Genomic DNA, 12,779 nt, shown 5'->3' with positions numbered 1-12,779 from the left:
GCCAAGCGAGTCACCATCATGCCCAAAGACATCCAGCTGGCCCGCCGCATCCGCGGGGAGCGCGCCTAAACCCGACCCGGCTTCAGCACCAAGTGCAACAAAGGCTCTTTTCAGAGCCACCAAATCGGCGATGGAAAGAGCTGTGATCTCCTGGGTTGATATGGCAGGGACGTGAGCAATTTGCTTAAACGGGAAATGTATAAAGGGGAGGGAGCAGATGTCAGACGGACAGGGACAGAATAAATACCTCACTCACATCCAAACACAAATTTCACTCACATTCTTAATTCAGCAATCGCTGATACAATAAACAGCACATTAGTCAGCATCTGTTGTACAAATCTGCGTAAAATAACACAGACTGAACCAGTGTTGTCCGAGAATGGGACTGTCCATAATATTAAGCGACCCTGGTATTTCTCTATCCCACCCGCCCAGTTGACAATTCTGACGGTTCTGGTATTTTGTCTCATTCACCAGACAAACTGCAAAATTCAATCTATTGGAGGTTGGCGACATCTGCGGTCCGGAAGCGAGTACTGCAGCAGACCGATATGGATCATTTGTATTTAACAAGTTATTGTTAGTTTCTCGAATCGGAATCAAGTCCTTTGACAGACAGTGACCAGCCCTTTCATAAATACAGTGGGTGGCTCTGAAAAGAGCCTTTGGGTTATCAGATTAAATCTTGGTCGCTTTACTTGCTCTTGGAGCTCACAGTGCTGGTTTTCTTCGGCAGCAGCACGGCCTGGATATTAGGCAGCACCCCACCCTGAGCGATGGTCACCCGTCCCAGCAGCTTGTTGAGCTCCTCGTCGTTGCGGATGGCCAGCTGCAGGTGTCTGGGGATGATGCGGGTCTTCTTGTTGTCCCGGGCCGCGTTGCCGGCCAGCTCGAGGATTTCAGCCGTCAGATACTCGAGCACAGCAGCCAGATAGACCGGGGCTCCGGCACCCACACGTTCAGCGTAGTTTCCCTTTCGCAGGTGCCTGTGAACACGGCCCACAGGGAACTGCAGTCCGGCCCGGGATGAGCGAGACTTGGCCTTGGCCCGAGCTTTACCGCCAGTTTTTCCTCTTCCAGACATTTCCACAATCTCACAAACACTTTGACAAAGAATGAAGAATGATTTCCGTATTTACCCTTCTTATAGACAGAAAGATCATCTGATTGGTTGTTCTTTAATACACCTCATTTGCCTATTTCATTAACCAATCAGATAGCTGAGAAACAGAAGAGGGCGGGATTTACCGGCCTCAACGGTCAGACCAGGAATTTGATGAATTTCAAAAAGCCCGCCAATTTCAGTGTAGTAAAGGACCGGATTTCGATCAATGTCGCCCTGAGCACAAGATTTTAAACCCGTTCTTTTTATCTTGTCTTATTCAGCGCTACCCGTCACCAATCGCTGGCGCTATTTTAAAACCTGCTTTAAATTATGTCTCATTCTACCATCGCTTTCAAACTGTACCGAACGGGACTAAATCCCCATTCACAGCATTCCGTGAAGGGACACATTTCAATTTAGTCTTTATAAAAGTGACACGTTATAGATTGGTCCCTTCTCACAGGGCCGGGAGTGTTTCTGTGAAAAGACGGACCCGGACGGAGCTCTCATTCTGCCCCGATTCCGCTGTGTTTCTGCAAGGGGTGGGTTTGTTGTTGATGTGAGGATTTTCACATCAGCTAGTAAACATTCGGAGACTGGATTCTTACAGTTAAATGAAACACGAAGGGAGTGAGACAGAATTGTAACGCTTTAAGAGCGAAGCAAAGGGGAAGGAGCGGATCAGTTTATGGGTTAGGGATTTCAACGGGGCAGTTACAGTATCACTTCATAATAAGATTGGAATAATATTACAGTATTAGAACAATCCTACGTAAATATATAGGAAATGCAGCTCCTTCAGAGAGGTTGTGGGTGGCTCTTAAAAGAGCCGTTGTTTTTTTTCAGTACATTGTGGAGTTTTACTTGGAGCTGGTGTACTTGGTCACCGCCTTTGTCCCTTCCGACACAGCGTGCTTGGCCAGTTCCCCGGGCAGCAGCAGGCGCACGGCAGTTTGGATCTCCCGGGAGCTGATGGTGCGCCGTTTATTATAATGGGCCAGGCGGGAAGCCTCACCAGCGATGCGCTCGAAAATATCGTTCACAAAGGAGTTCATGATGCTCATGGCTTTGGAGGAGATGCCGGTGTCTGGGTGAACCTGCTTCATCACTTTGTAGACGTAGATGGAGTAACTCTCCTTCCTCGACTTTCTCCGCTTCTTGCCGCCCTTGGCTGGTGCTTTACTCAAGGTTTTCTTGGCGCCCTTCTTGGGAGCTGCTTTCTTGTCCTCAGGCATTTTCAAAATCAATTTCAGACCCAGAAATGACCCAAATCCGCTCCGAGCTCGGATTAAATAGGCAGCCCCACAGCCCTATGGTAATAAGGGTATGGAGAAGGCAATGATTGTGATTGGACGATTGGTCGTGATGACACAACACATTTTCTTTCACTCTCGGATTGGTTTCTTCAGATATCCAATCAGATTTAATACCTTCCACCAATCACAAACACGCTCACACTGCACATTGTCCGGTTTCAGCAATTTGTTCCGAACTGTTGCAGTTCTGCTTCCGGCCAGTAGATGTCCCCAAACCTCAATATTTCTGGCGTTTCGCTGACGTTACCTGTGAGTTTATCTTGTGAATCCCCGGGTGACCCTCAAGATATTCTGATTTTCCTTTTGTTATTTTTGTGTCTGTGGAATAATTTACTATTTCTTTTGATATTCCTTGATAATTTGATTTCGTGGTTCCTGTTTCCTTCCCTAATTGTTTTTGTGACTTCTTCCCAACCTCTTCCTATTCGCTTTTGCCATCCTCTTATTTAATATCTATAAATGAGAAATTCCATCAGCTTGTTGTGTCTGTTCAGGGGCTGATGTTTGGGAAATATTTATTGTCTATGTTTATAGTGCCAGAAACCCAAAGGGAGCAATTCAGTCCCAAACTCCACAGAAACATTCCATTTCTCCCTCCTTGTAAAATAAGGCGCTATAATGGTGAGTATAGCTGCCTTCCAAGCAATTAATGACAACAGGTTTGAATCCCAGCACGCTGAATTCAGAAACACCAAGACTGGAACCGAATTTGATGATGTTCAGAGGGATAGTGTTTCCAAAACACAAACGGGTCTAATTTACATTAAAAAATGTTTTAAATTGATGTATTTCCCCCATAACGTTGAATTTAACTCTGATCCTTTGTATTATTATTTATGCTGATCTGTACAGTGGATGCGGGACACAATTGCCCAGATTCAGTGAAATTAATTGATTTTCTGCAGTCTTTTCCTCTGCTGATTCCCGTTCATTATTTAAATTATGTCGGATTAACCTTTCTGATATTTAGAAGGTTCATAGTCCTGAACCGTTAACCCGAGCTTCCCTTCTCCACAGATGCTGCCGGACCTGCTGAGTCTTTCCAGCATTTTCAGTTTTAATTTTTTCTATGTTTTATCCCTTTCACTTCTGACGGTCGTCATTGAAACTTCCAGATTTGCGCTCTGTCTTTATTTGTGTTTCAGTTCGGTTTATTTGAATTAATATAAATCGTGTCCTGAGAAATCAGACAGAAATATTGCGCAATGTGGAGTGAAACATAATGGGGCAACTTTCGAATGAGCAAAACAAATACTTTATTATGAATCAATTGTCTAATTTTTCACTAACAAAATATGAAAAAATACGAGAGTAGAAGTTACAGAGAGAAACTATTTCCTCACATTGCACATTGTCCTGAATCTGCAACAACGACAGATAATGTGAATTTGTTCCACTCTGTTACAGTTCTCACTTATGGCCAGTAGATGTCAGACTATACGTGAGTGTGGGATTAATTCTCTGCCTGTCAGTCTCTGGTACTGTATATGAGTGTGATATTCAATCTATATCCATCAGTCTCCAATACATTCTGTGAGTGTGGGATTCATTCTGCATCAGTCAATCTCTGGGAATGTGCATGAGTGGTGCATTCATTCTGTGACTGGCAGTCTCTGGTATTTTATCACAGTGTGAGATTCATTCTGAAACTCAGTCTCTGGGCAAAGTGCAAGTCTGGATTTCTTCTGTAATGTTATTTCAGTTTACAGTATGTTGCTTGAAACTGTATCTTTAATTCATTAATATATGCAAATCTTTCATCTACCATTAATTTGTAAATATAGATACACTTTTGGATTTTATGTTAATCAAACAACGTGTGTGAGTTTTGTTTTAGGATTACATCTTAATTTATGTGAAGATAATGTACATTTCAATCTTTTACTGTGAAATTATTGGACTGATATTTATTGTGTAGCTCAGTCTGGGCTAATGGAATTGTTATTGTATCTTTCAGTCTGACACTGTATGAGATTTTTGGACTGGTATGCAATGTGTGGTTCAGTCTGTACTAATGGAATTGACACTCTAACTTTCAGTCAGACACTGCGAGAGATTTTTGGACTGGTTTCTAATGTGTTGCTGAGTCTCCACTAATAGGACTCACACTGTCTGTTTCAGTATGATCATGTATGTGAATTTTGGACTGTATATAATGTGTAGCTCAGTCTGCACTTATGGAATTCATAATTTACCTTTCAGTCTGACACTGTGTAATATATTTAGACTGGTTTGGAAGGTGTAGCTCAGTCTGCACTAATGGAATTGATACTGTATCTTCCAGTCTGATACTGTGTGAGATTTGTGTACTGGTATGTAACGTGTCGGTCAGTCTGTACTAATCAAATCGATACTATATCTTTCAGTTTGATACTGTACGTGATTTTTGGACAGGTATCTAATGTGAACCTCTGTCTGCAGTAAAGGAATTGATATTTTATCTTCCAGTCTAATACTGCATGCGAATTTTGGACTGGTATATAATGTGCAGCTCAATCTGCACTAATGGGATTGATACTGTATCTTTCAAACTGACACTGAGATTTTTGGACTGGTATGTGATGTGTTGCTCAGTCTGCTCTAATGGGATTGATACTGTGTCTTTCAATCTGATACTGTATGAGAATTTTAGACTGGTATCGAATGTGTACCTCAGTCTACAGTAAAGGAATTGAAAATGTAGATTTCATTCTGACACTATGAGGAATTTGGACATATATGTGAGTCAAATATGGGTGACATCTGAAATGGTATCTAATTTGTATCTCAGTGTACAATATTGTCATGAATACTGCATCTTTAAACTCATAATGTGTGTGAGTTGTGGGCTGGTATTTAATTTGAATCTTGGATTACACTATTGTGATTCATTCTGTACCTATCAATCGGTACAATGTGTCAGTTCTATCTGGTATTTAATTTGGCTGAAATAACGTGAAATTGACACAGTGCCTTTCAATCTGATAGTGGGTGTGATTTTGGACTGGGAATTATTTATCTGCCAGTCAGTGGTACTGAGTTGTTGTGAAATGGAAATTCCGTCTGTCTCTCCTGCTCTGTTTGACTGTTGGATTGGGATCAGTGTGGGACTGTCTATTTCTGCTGTCTGAGACTGTGGGACTGATGACCTGTCTGTGTCTCTGTGCTCTGAGTGATAATGTACATACTGTGTGTGAGAAGGAGCTGGCTGCACTGTTCCTTGTGCCTCGGGTGCAGGAAACATCACACTGATTCTGGGTCCTTCGAGGATTTAACTGAAGGAAGAAAAAGTATCTCTTGTAATTCAAGAACAGGTGAGGTAGAAAATACAAAAGTGATCAATTGAATCTCGGTTAATAATCATTTTAATATCCACAAATGAAAACCACCGATACAAACAGTGTCAGTGTCTGACTCCACTGCAGTACTGCAGCACTCAGCTTCTGCACACCAGGTGTGTTGGGCCGTTTTACAACAATTTAGTGACATCCAGACAAAACCCAACCCCTGCACTGATCCATGAATGGGACTACCCGATGGGGACGGGACCTTTGCACATATCAGATTGATATTTCCCTCTCCCTTGGGACTAACCGTTCAACCAAAACAAAACTGCCGCTGCTTAAAATGAGTCCTTCAAACTTCTCACCTGAGGCCTGCAATAAATGCTTTTTGTATAACTCCCCACATCCTTACTGTCCGGCTCTGTTTACTGTTCAATAACAAACACTAAAGTTTAATGGTTGGGTTTTAAAAAATCAGATTTAATACCTGCCACCAATCACAAACACGCTCACACTGCACATTGTCCGGTTTGAGCAATTTGTTCCGAACTGTTGCAGTTCTGCTTCCGGCCAGTAGATGTCCCCAAACCCCGGGTCATTGAAGTTTACAGATGAGAGAGGGACAGAAGATAAACTCATTCTTCATATTATATTGCACGAGTGGGATTTAGAAAAACTGGGAATGGAGACGAGCTCCAAGTACATTTTGTTTGACCAAACACTACTTGTAATGCTGTGTTAAATTCTTGTAATTGAGTTCGGGGGTATAGTCAATACTGAGGAAGACTGGGACAAAATAAACTTGCAGAACAGCCGTGTAAATGGCCATTGAATTTCAATATAGAAAGGTGTGAGGTGGGGCATTTCGCTACGGGGAATAAGGAGGCCACATACTGTTTGGAAAATAAGAGTCTAAATGGGGTAGAGGAGCAATGTAAATCGTGTCCTGAGAAATCAGAGAGAAATACTGCACAATGTACAGTGAAATATAATGGGGCAAATTCACAACCGTCGAATGAATGAAACAAAAACTTTATTATGAATCAATTGTCTTCATGTTTCACCGTCAAAATGTCCAAAAATAGGAGAGTAAAAGTTACAGACAGAAACTTTCCTCACATTGCACAGATAATGTGAATTTGTTCCCTCATTACAGTTGTCGCTTACGTCCAGTAGAGGTCAGTCTCTGATACTGTATTTGAGAGTGGGGTTTATTCTGTATCTGACAGTCTCTGGTGCTTTATTTCAGTGTGAGATTAATTCCAAAACTGTCAGTCTGTGGTGCTGTATGTGAGTGTGGAATTAACTATGTACCTGTCAGTCTCTGGTACTGTCTGTGTGTGTGGGATTCATTCTGTATCTGCCATTCTCTGCTGCTTTATCTCAGTGTGGGATTCATTATGTAATTCAGTCTCTGAGACAATGTGCAAGTCTGAATTCATTCCATATTCTTATTTCAGTTCAGAGTATCGTACTTGAAACTGTATCTTTAACACTTCAAAGTATATACAGTTCTTTGTCGAGTATTTAATATGTTAATATGGATGCACTTTTCGATTTTCTTTAATCAAACAATGTATGTGAGTTTTGGAGTAGTATTACATCTTAATCTCTGAACTCTATTGTGAATGATAATGTACCTTTCAATCTGTTCACGTTGAAATTACTGGACTGGTATGTAATGTGTAGATCAGTCTGCAATAATGGGATTAATTCAGATCTGAGTCTAACACTGTGAGAGATTTTTGGACTGGTGAGTAACATATAGATCATTCTGCACTAAAGGAATTGATTCTGTATCTTTCAGTCTAATATTGTATGAGGTTGTTGGGCTGTTATATAATTTTAGCTCAGGTGGTGCAAATGGAATTTAAACTATACCTTCCAGTCTAATCATTAATGTGATTCGTGGACTGGTCTGTAATGTGTAGCTCAGTCTGATCCTGTTTATTTCAGTATAACATGAGTATTACCAATATATCGAATATGTAGCTCAGTCTGCACCAATGGAATTGACAATTTATCTTTCAATCTGACACTATGAGATTTTTGGACTGGTATGTAATGCGTAACTCAGTCTGCAGTGATGTGATTGTGCGATTCATTCTCCATCTGTCAGTCTCTGGTACTGTTTGTGAGTTTGAGATTCATTCTTTATCTGTCAGCCCCTGGTACTGACTGTGAGCTTGGTGTATATTCTGCATCTGTCAGTCTGAGGGGTACTATATATAAGTGATGGATTCATTCTGTATCTGCCAGTCTCTGCTGCTATATCTGAATGTGGGATTCATTCTGTATCTGCCAGTCTCTGGTGCTATATGTGAGTGTGGGATTCATTCTGTATCTATCATTCTCTGCTACTTTATCTCATTGTGCGATTCATTCTGTAATTCAGTCTCTGAGACAATGTGCAAGTCTGAATTCATTCTGTATTCTTATTTCAGTTTACAGTATCTTATTTGAATCTGTATCATTAATACTTTAAATTATATATAGTTCTCCATTGATTATTTAATTTGTAAATATGGATTACTTTTTGATTTTCTTTAATCAAACAATGTGTGTGAGTTTTGGAGTGGGATTACATCTTAATCTCTGAACACAATTGTGAATGATAATGTACCTTTGAATCTGTTCATGGTGAAATTACTGGACTGGTATGTAATGTGTAGCTCAGTCTGCAATAATGGGATTAATTCTGTATCTGAGTCTAACACTGTATGAGATTTTCGGACGGGTATGTAATACGCAGCTCATCCCGCACTAAAGGAATTGATACTGTATCTATCAGTCTGAAACTGTATGAGATTTTTGGACTGGAATGTGATGTGTAGCTCAGTCTTCAATAATGGAAGTGATACTGAATCTTTCAATCTGATACTCTGAGATTTTAGGACTGGTGAGTAACATGTAGCTCAGTCTGTGCTAATGGAATTGATATTGTATCTTTCAGTCTAATGTTGTATGGGATTTTCAGTCTTGTATGTAATGTACAGCTCAGGTGGTGCTAATAGCATTGAAACTGTATCTTACTGTCTGATCATTTATGAGGTTTTTGGACTGGTATATAATGTGTAGCTCAGTCTGAACCAATGGTATTGATACTGTTTATTTCAGTATAATACTCTATGAGTATTTACCAATATATCTAATATGTAGCTCAGTCTGCACTAATGGAATTTATAATGTACCTTTCAAGCTGGCACCAGGATATTTTTGGACTGGTCTGTAAAGTGTAACTCAGTCTGCAGTAATGTGACTGTGACATTCATTCTGTATCTGTCAGTTTCTGCTACTGTATGTGAGTGAAATTCATTCTGTTCCTGGTACTCGATGTGAGTGTGGGAATCATTCTGTATCTGTCAGTCTCTGGTATTGTGTGTGGATGTGGGATTCCTTCTCTATCTGCCATTCTCAGGTACTGTGTGTGAGTGTGGGATTCATTCTGTATCTCTCAGTCTCTGGTCCTGTGTGTGAGTGTGGGATTCATTCTGTATCTCTCAGTCTCTGGTCCTGTGTGTGAGTGTGGGATTCATTCTGTGTCTGTCAGTCTCTGTTGCTGTGTGTGAGTGTGGGATTCATTCTGTGTCTGTCAGTCTCTGGTACTGTGTGTGAGTGTGGGATTCATTCTGTGTCTGTCAGTCTCTGGTACTGTGTGTGAGTGTGGGATTCATTCTGTATCTGTCAGTCTCTGTTGCTGTGTGTGAGTGTGGGATTCATTCTGTATCTGTCAGTCTCAGGTACTGTGTGTGAGTGTGGGATTCATTCTGTATCTGTCAGTCTCAGGTACTGTGTGTGAGTATGCGATTCATACTTTACCTGTCAGTCTCTGGTGCTTTATGATCGTGTGGGATGAACTCGGTATGTGTCAGTCCTTGGTACTGTATGCCTGTGTGCGATTCATTCTGCATCTGTCATCTCTTGTACCATACTTGAGTGTGGGATTGAATTTATGTCTGGCAACCTCTAGTACTGTATGTGTGTTTGGGATTCCTTCTGCATCTGTCAGTCTCTGGTACAGTATGGTGAGTGTGGGATTCATTCTGTGTCTGTGTGTCTCTGTACGGTATCTGAGTGTGAGATTCATTCTGTATCTCTATGCAATTATTCTCTCAGATTATATTATGGTATTCAATACTGTCGCTTTAATATCTTAATGTTTAAGTAGTTTTTCTCATTATTTAATTGGTAAAAATGGATACACTTTAGGATTTGATGCTGGAGGTTTTAATCAGATAATTTGTGTGCTTTTTGGACTAGTATTGAATGTGTATTTCTGTGATTACTATTGTGAATGATAATGAATCTTTCAAAATGATATGGTGAATTGGTATATAATGTGTAGATCAATCTGCACTGAAGGAATTGATACTGTAACTTTAAATTTTATTTTATAAGATTTTTGGACTCGTGTGTAATGTGTATCTCAGTCTGGACTAACAGAATTGATACTGTATCTTCAAATCTCATACTATGAGTGTATTATAAACTGATATCTAATTTGTTTCTCAGGTTACACTGTCACAGCATTTCTCAATCTGATACTGTACGTGAGTTTTGGACCAGCAATTTGTATCTCATGCTACACTATTTGAATGGATACTGCAAGTATTAAACTCACATGTGTGTGAGAGTTCTGGGCTCGAATTCAATAGGAATCTCGAGGAACATTATTGAGATTCATTCTGGACCTTTCAATCGGGTACCATGTGTGATTTCTATCTGGTATTTAATTCATGGCTAATGTTGCCCCTTTGTGAAATAGATAATCTGAGAGTGTGATTTTGGACTGGGATTTTTGTATCTCCCTGTCAGTGGGACTGAGTTAGGGGGAAATGGAACAGTGTCTGCCTCACCTGTTCTGTTTGACTGTGGATTGAAAATGTGTCTCTGGAATTTGGGATCATTGTGGGACTGAGTACTTCTGCTGTCTGAGACTGTGGAACTGATGACCTGTCTGTGTCTCTGTGCTCTGTGAGTGATAATGTACTTACTGTGTGTGAGAAGGAGCTGGCTGCACTGTTCCTTGTGCCTCGGGTGGACGAAACATCACATTCATTGTGGATCCTTCACGGGTTTGCCTGTAGAAAGAAACGTATGTCTGTTAACTCAAGAACAGGTGAGGAAGAAAATACAGAAGTGATCAGTTTAATATCTGTAAATAATTATTTTGAATATCCTTAAATATAAATCAGCGATTCGAACAGTGTCAGTGTCTGACTCCACTGCAGTACTGCAGCACTCAGCTTCTGCACACCAGGTGTGTTGGGCTGTTTTACAACAATTTAGAGACATCCAGACACAACCCAACCCCTCCACTAACACATGAATGGTACGACCAAATGGGGCAGGGACCTTTGTACAAGTCAGGTTTCTAATCCCCTCTCCCATGGGACTAACCGTTCAAATGAAACCAAACAGCCGCTGTTCAAAATGTGTCCTTCACACTTCTCACCTGGTGCCTGCAATAGATGCTCTTTGGAAAACTACCCACATCCTTACTGTCCGGCTCTGTTTCCACTCTTCACTGTCCAATAACAATAAACAGCGTGAGACTGGAACTAAACCAGGAACATTCACTCCTGGTTTGGGGAGAGAAAGCAGCAATGATTTTAAATATCAGGTTCTTCCCATTCTGTCTCCCTTCCCCTGGACACACCCTGTACACACACAGCCCGAGAATGACCTCTCCCTTCCCCCGCTCACTCCATGTTCCGGGACCAGTTCCTGATCCACTCCGCCTCTTACAAACAGCCCCCGGACTCCCCCTGACCTTCCCCCGGACTCAATGCCGATCTCTGAGCCCATCTGCGGACACGGTCCCGAAGCGATGAGCTGCTGTAACGAGGCTGCTCTTTGCTCCCTTCCCCCGGGGGCCGTGATCTCTCCATTCCCGGCTGTTTTAAACCATCTTCTTCCGCTCACTGAGGGAATGGCGCCCACAGGCCGAGCTGGGGGAGGGGAGCGCGCATGCGCTCTTCTGCTCACCAACAACCAGCGCTGGGGGCGGGGCTGAGTCACGCATGCGCAGATATCTGGTTTAATTCCCAATACAAAAATCGATGGAAACTTTCCCCAATTGGAATTTTTCCGAGTCTGAGCAAAGGAAGTGGGTCTGGGGGAAAGGTCAGAGGGAATGGGGTCCACAGGCAGTGCAGGAACAGGCACCAGAATGGGAAACAGATGGGATTCCACCAGTGCCTAACGCTGGAATCCAGACTGACTTTACAATCTCTAACTATTAAACTGGATGTTTCCATCCCTGCTGTTTCTCTCGGAATCTTCTGATGGTAAAGAGTCTTTCAGAGATAAAGTGAGCGGTTCTGAAATGAACCTATGGATTCTGTTCATTCTTGGCCCCTTTACTGATAAAACTGATGCGATGATTTCTCAAACCAATCCTGGAGAAACATCCGAGGTAAGAGTGAGTCGGTGTGTTTGTTGGGACCGTGTGGGATTCATATCTGACAGTAAAAGTCACAGATTAACTTAACCGGAGTGAAACTCTCGGTCACTGAGAGTAATACCAAAAGGACCTGAGCTGCATAACTGCAGATGGTAGAACAGGCAAAAGAGGGTTAAATGTCGCCCATTGTTTTTGTCACTCTCTGCACTGTCCCTGAGTGTGGGATTAAAAGCGTGCCTGTCTCTGGTACAATAACAGTGAGAGATGAGCCCGCATCTTTTGTCTCTCCAACGGGATCTTTCTGGATAAAACGCAACTTTACAGATCAGTCTGGAACAAATACTGTATATGTCTGTCGTTCTCTCTCTCTCTGGTGCTGTATACGTATATTGGATACTGTTGGCAAGTGTGATATAGACACACTGATTGGAAGTGTAAGACTGACAGTGTGTGTTTGTCTCTCTCTAGTGCTGAACATGAAGGTGGGAGACCGTCTGATATAAAACAGAGAGAATGAGATGTCCGGGCCGGGCCTCACAGTAACTGGGGATGTGTTCGGCTCCAGTCCCAGTTCATGCTCATTTTTTTTTAACAGATTCAGGGCGAGAGTCTCTGTGAGACGGTAACACTGGCGGAGAAATTCTGCGCCACAACTCAAACACCAACACACGAGATTCTCCAAATCA

General features: G+C 41.8%; 1 long non-coding RNA gene across 1 annotated transcript; it reads right to left on the bottom strand.

Moving 5' to 3' along the window:
- Positions 1-3,656: 3,656 nt before the first annotated feature.
- Positions 3,657-11,344, bottom strand: LOC137316771 (uncharacterized). The gene is made up of 3 exons (XR_010961593.1): positions 11,143-11,344; positions 10,682-10,768; positions 3,657-5,678 (listed from the first exon to the last, which is right to left on the bottom strand). It is a non-coding gene; the product is annotated as an uncharacterized lncRNA (long non-coding RNA).
- Between the last annotated feature and the right edge of the window lie 1,435 nt (positions 11,345-12,779).

This window comes from Heptranchias perlo, unplaced genomic scaffold, assembly GCF_035084215.1.
Source record: "Heptranchias perlo isolate sHepPer1 unplaced genomic scaffold, sHepPer1.hap1 HAP1_SCAFFOLD_60, whole genome shotgun sequence".
NCBI classification, from domain to species: domain Eukaryota; kingdom Metazoa; phylum Chordata; class Chondrichthyes; order Hexanchiformes; family Hexanchidae; genus Heptranchias; species Heptranchias perlo.
This window is presented reverse-complemented; position numbering and strand designations above follow the sequence as displayed.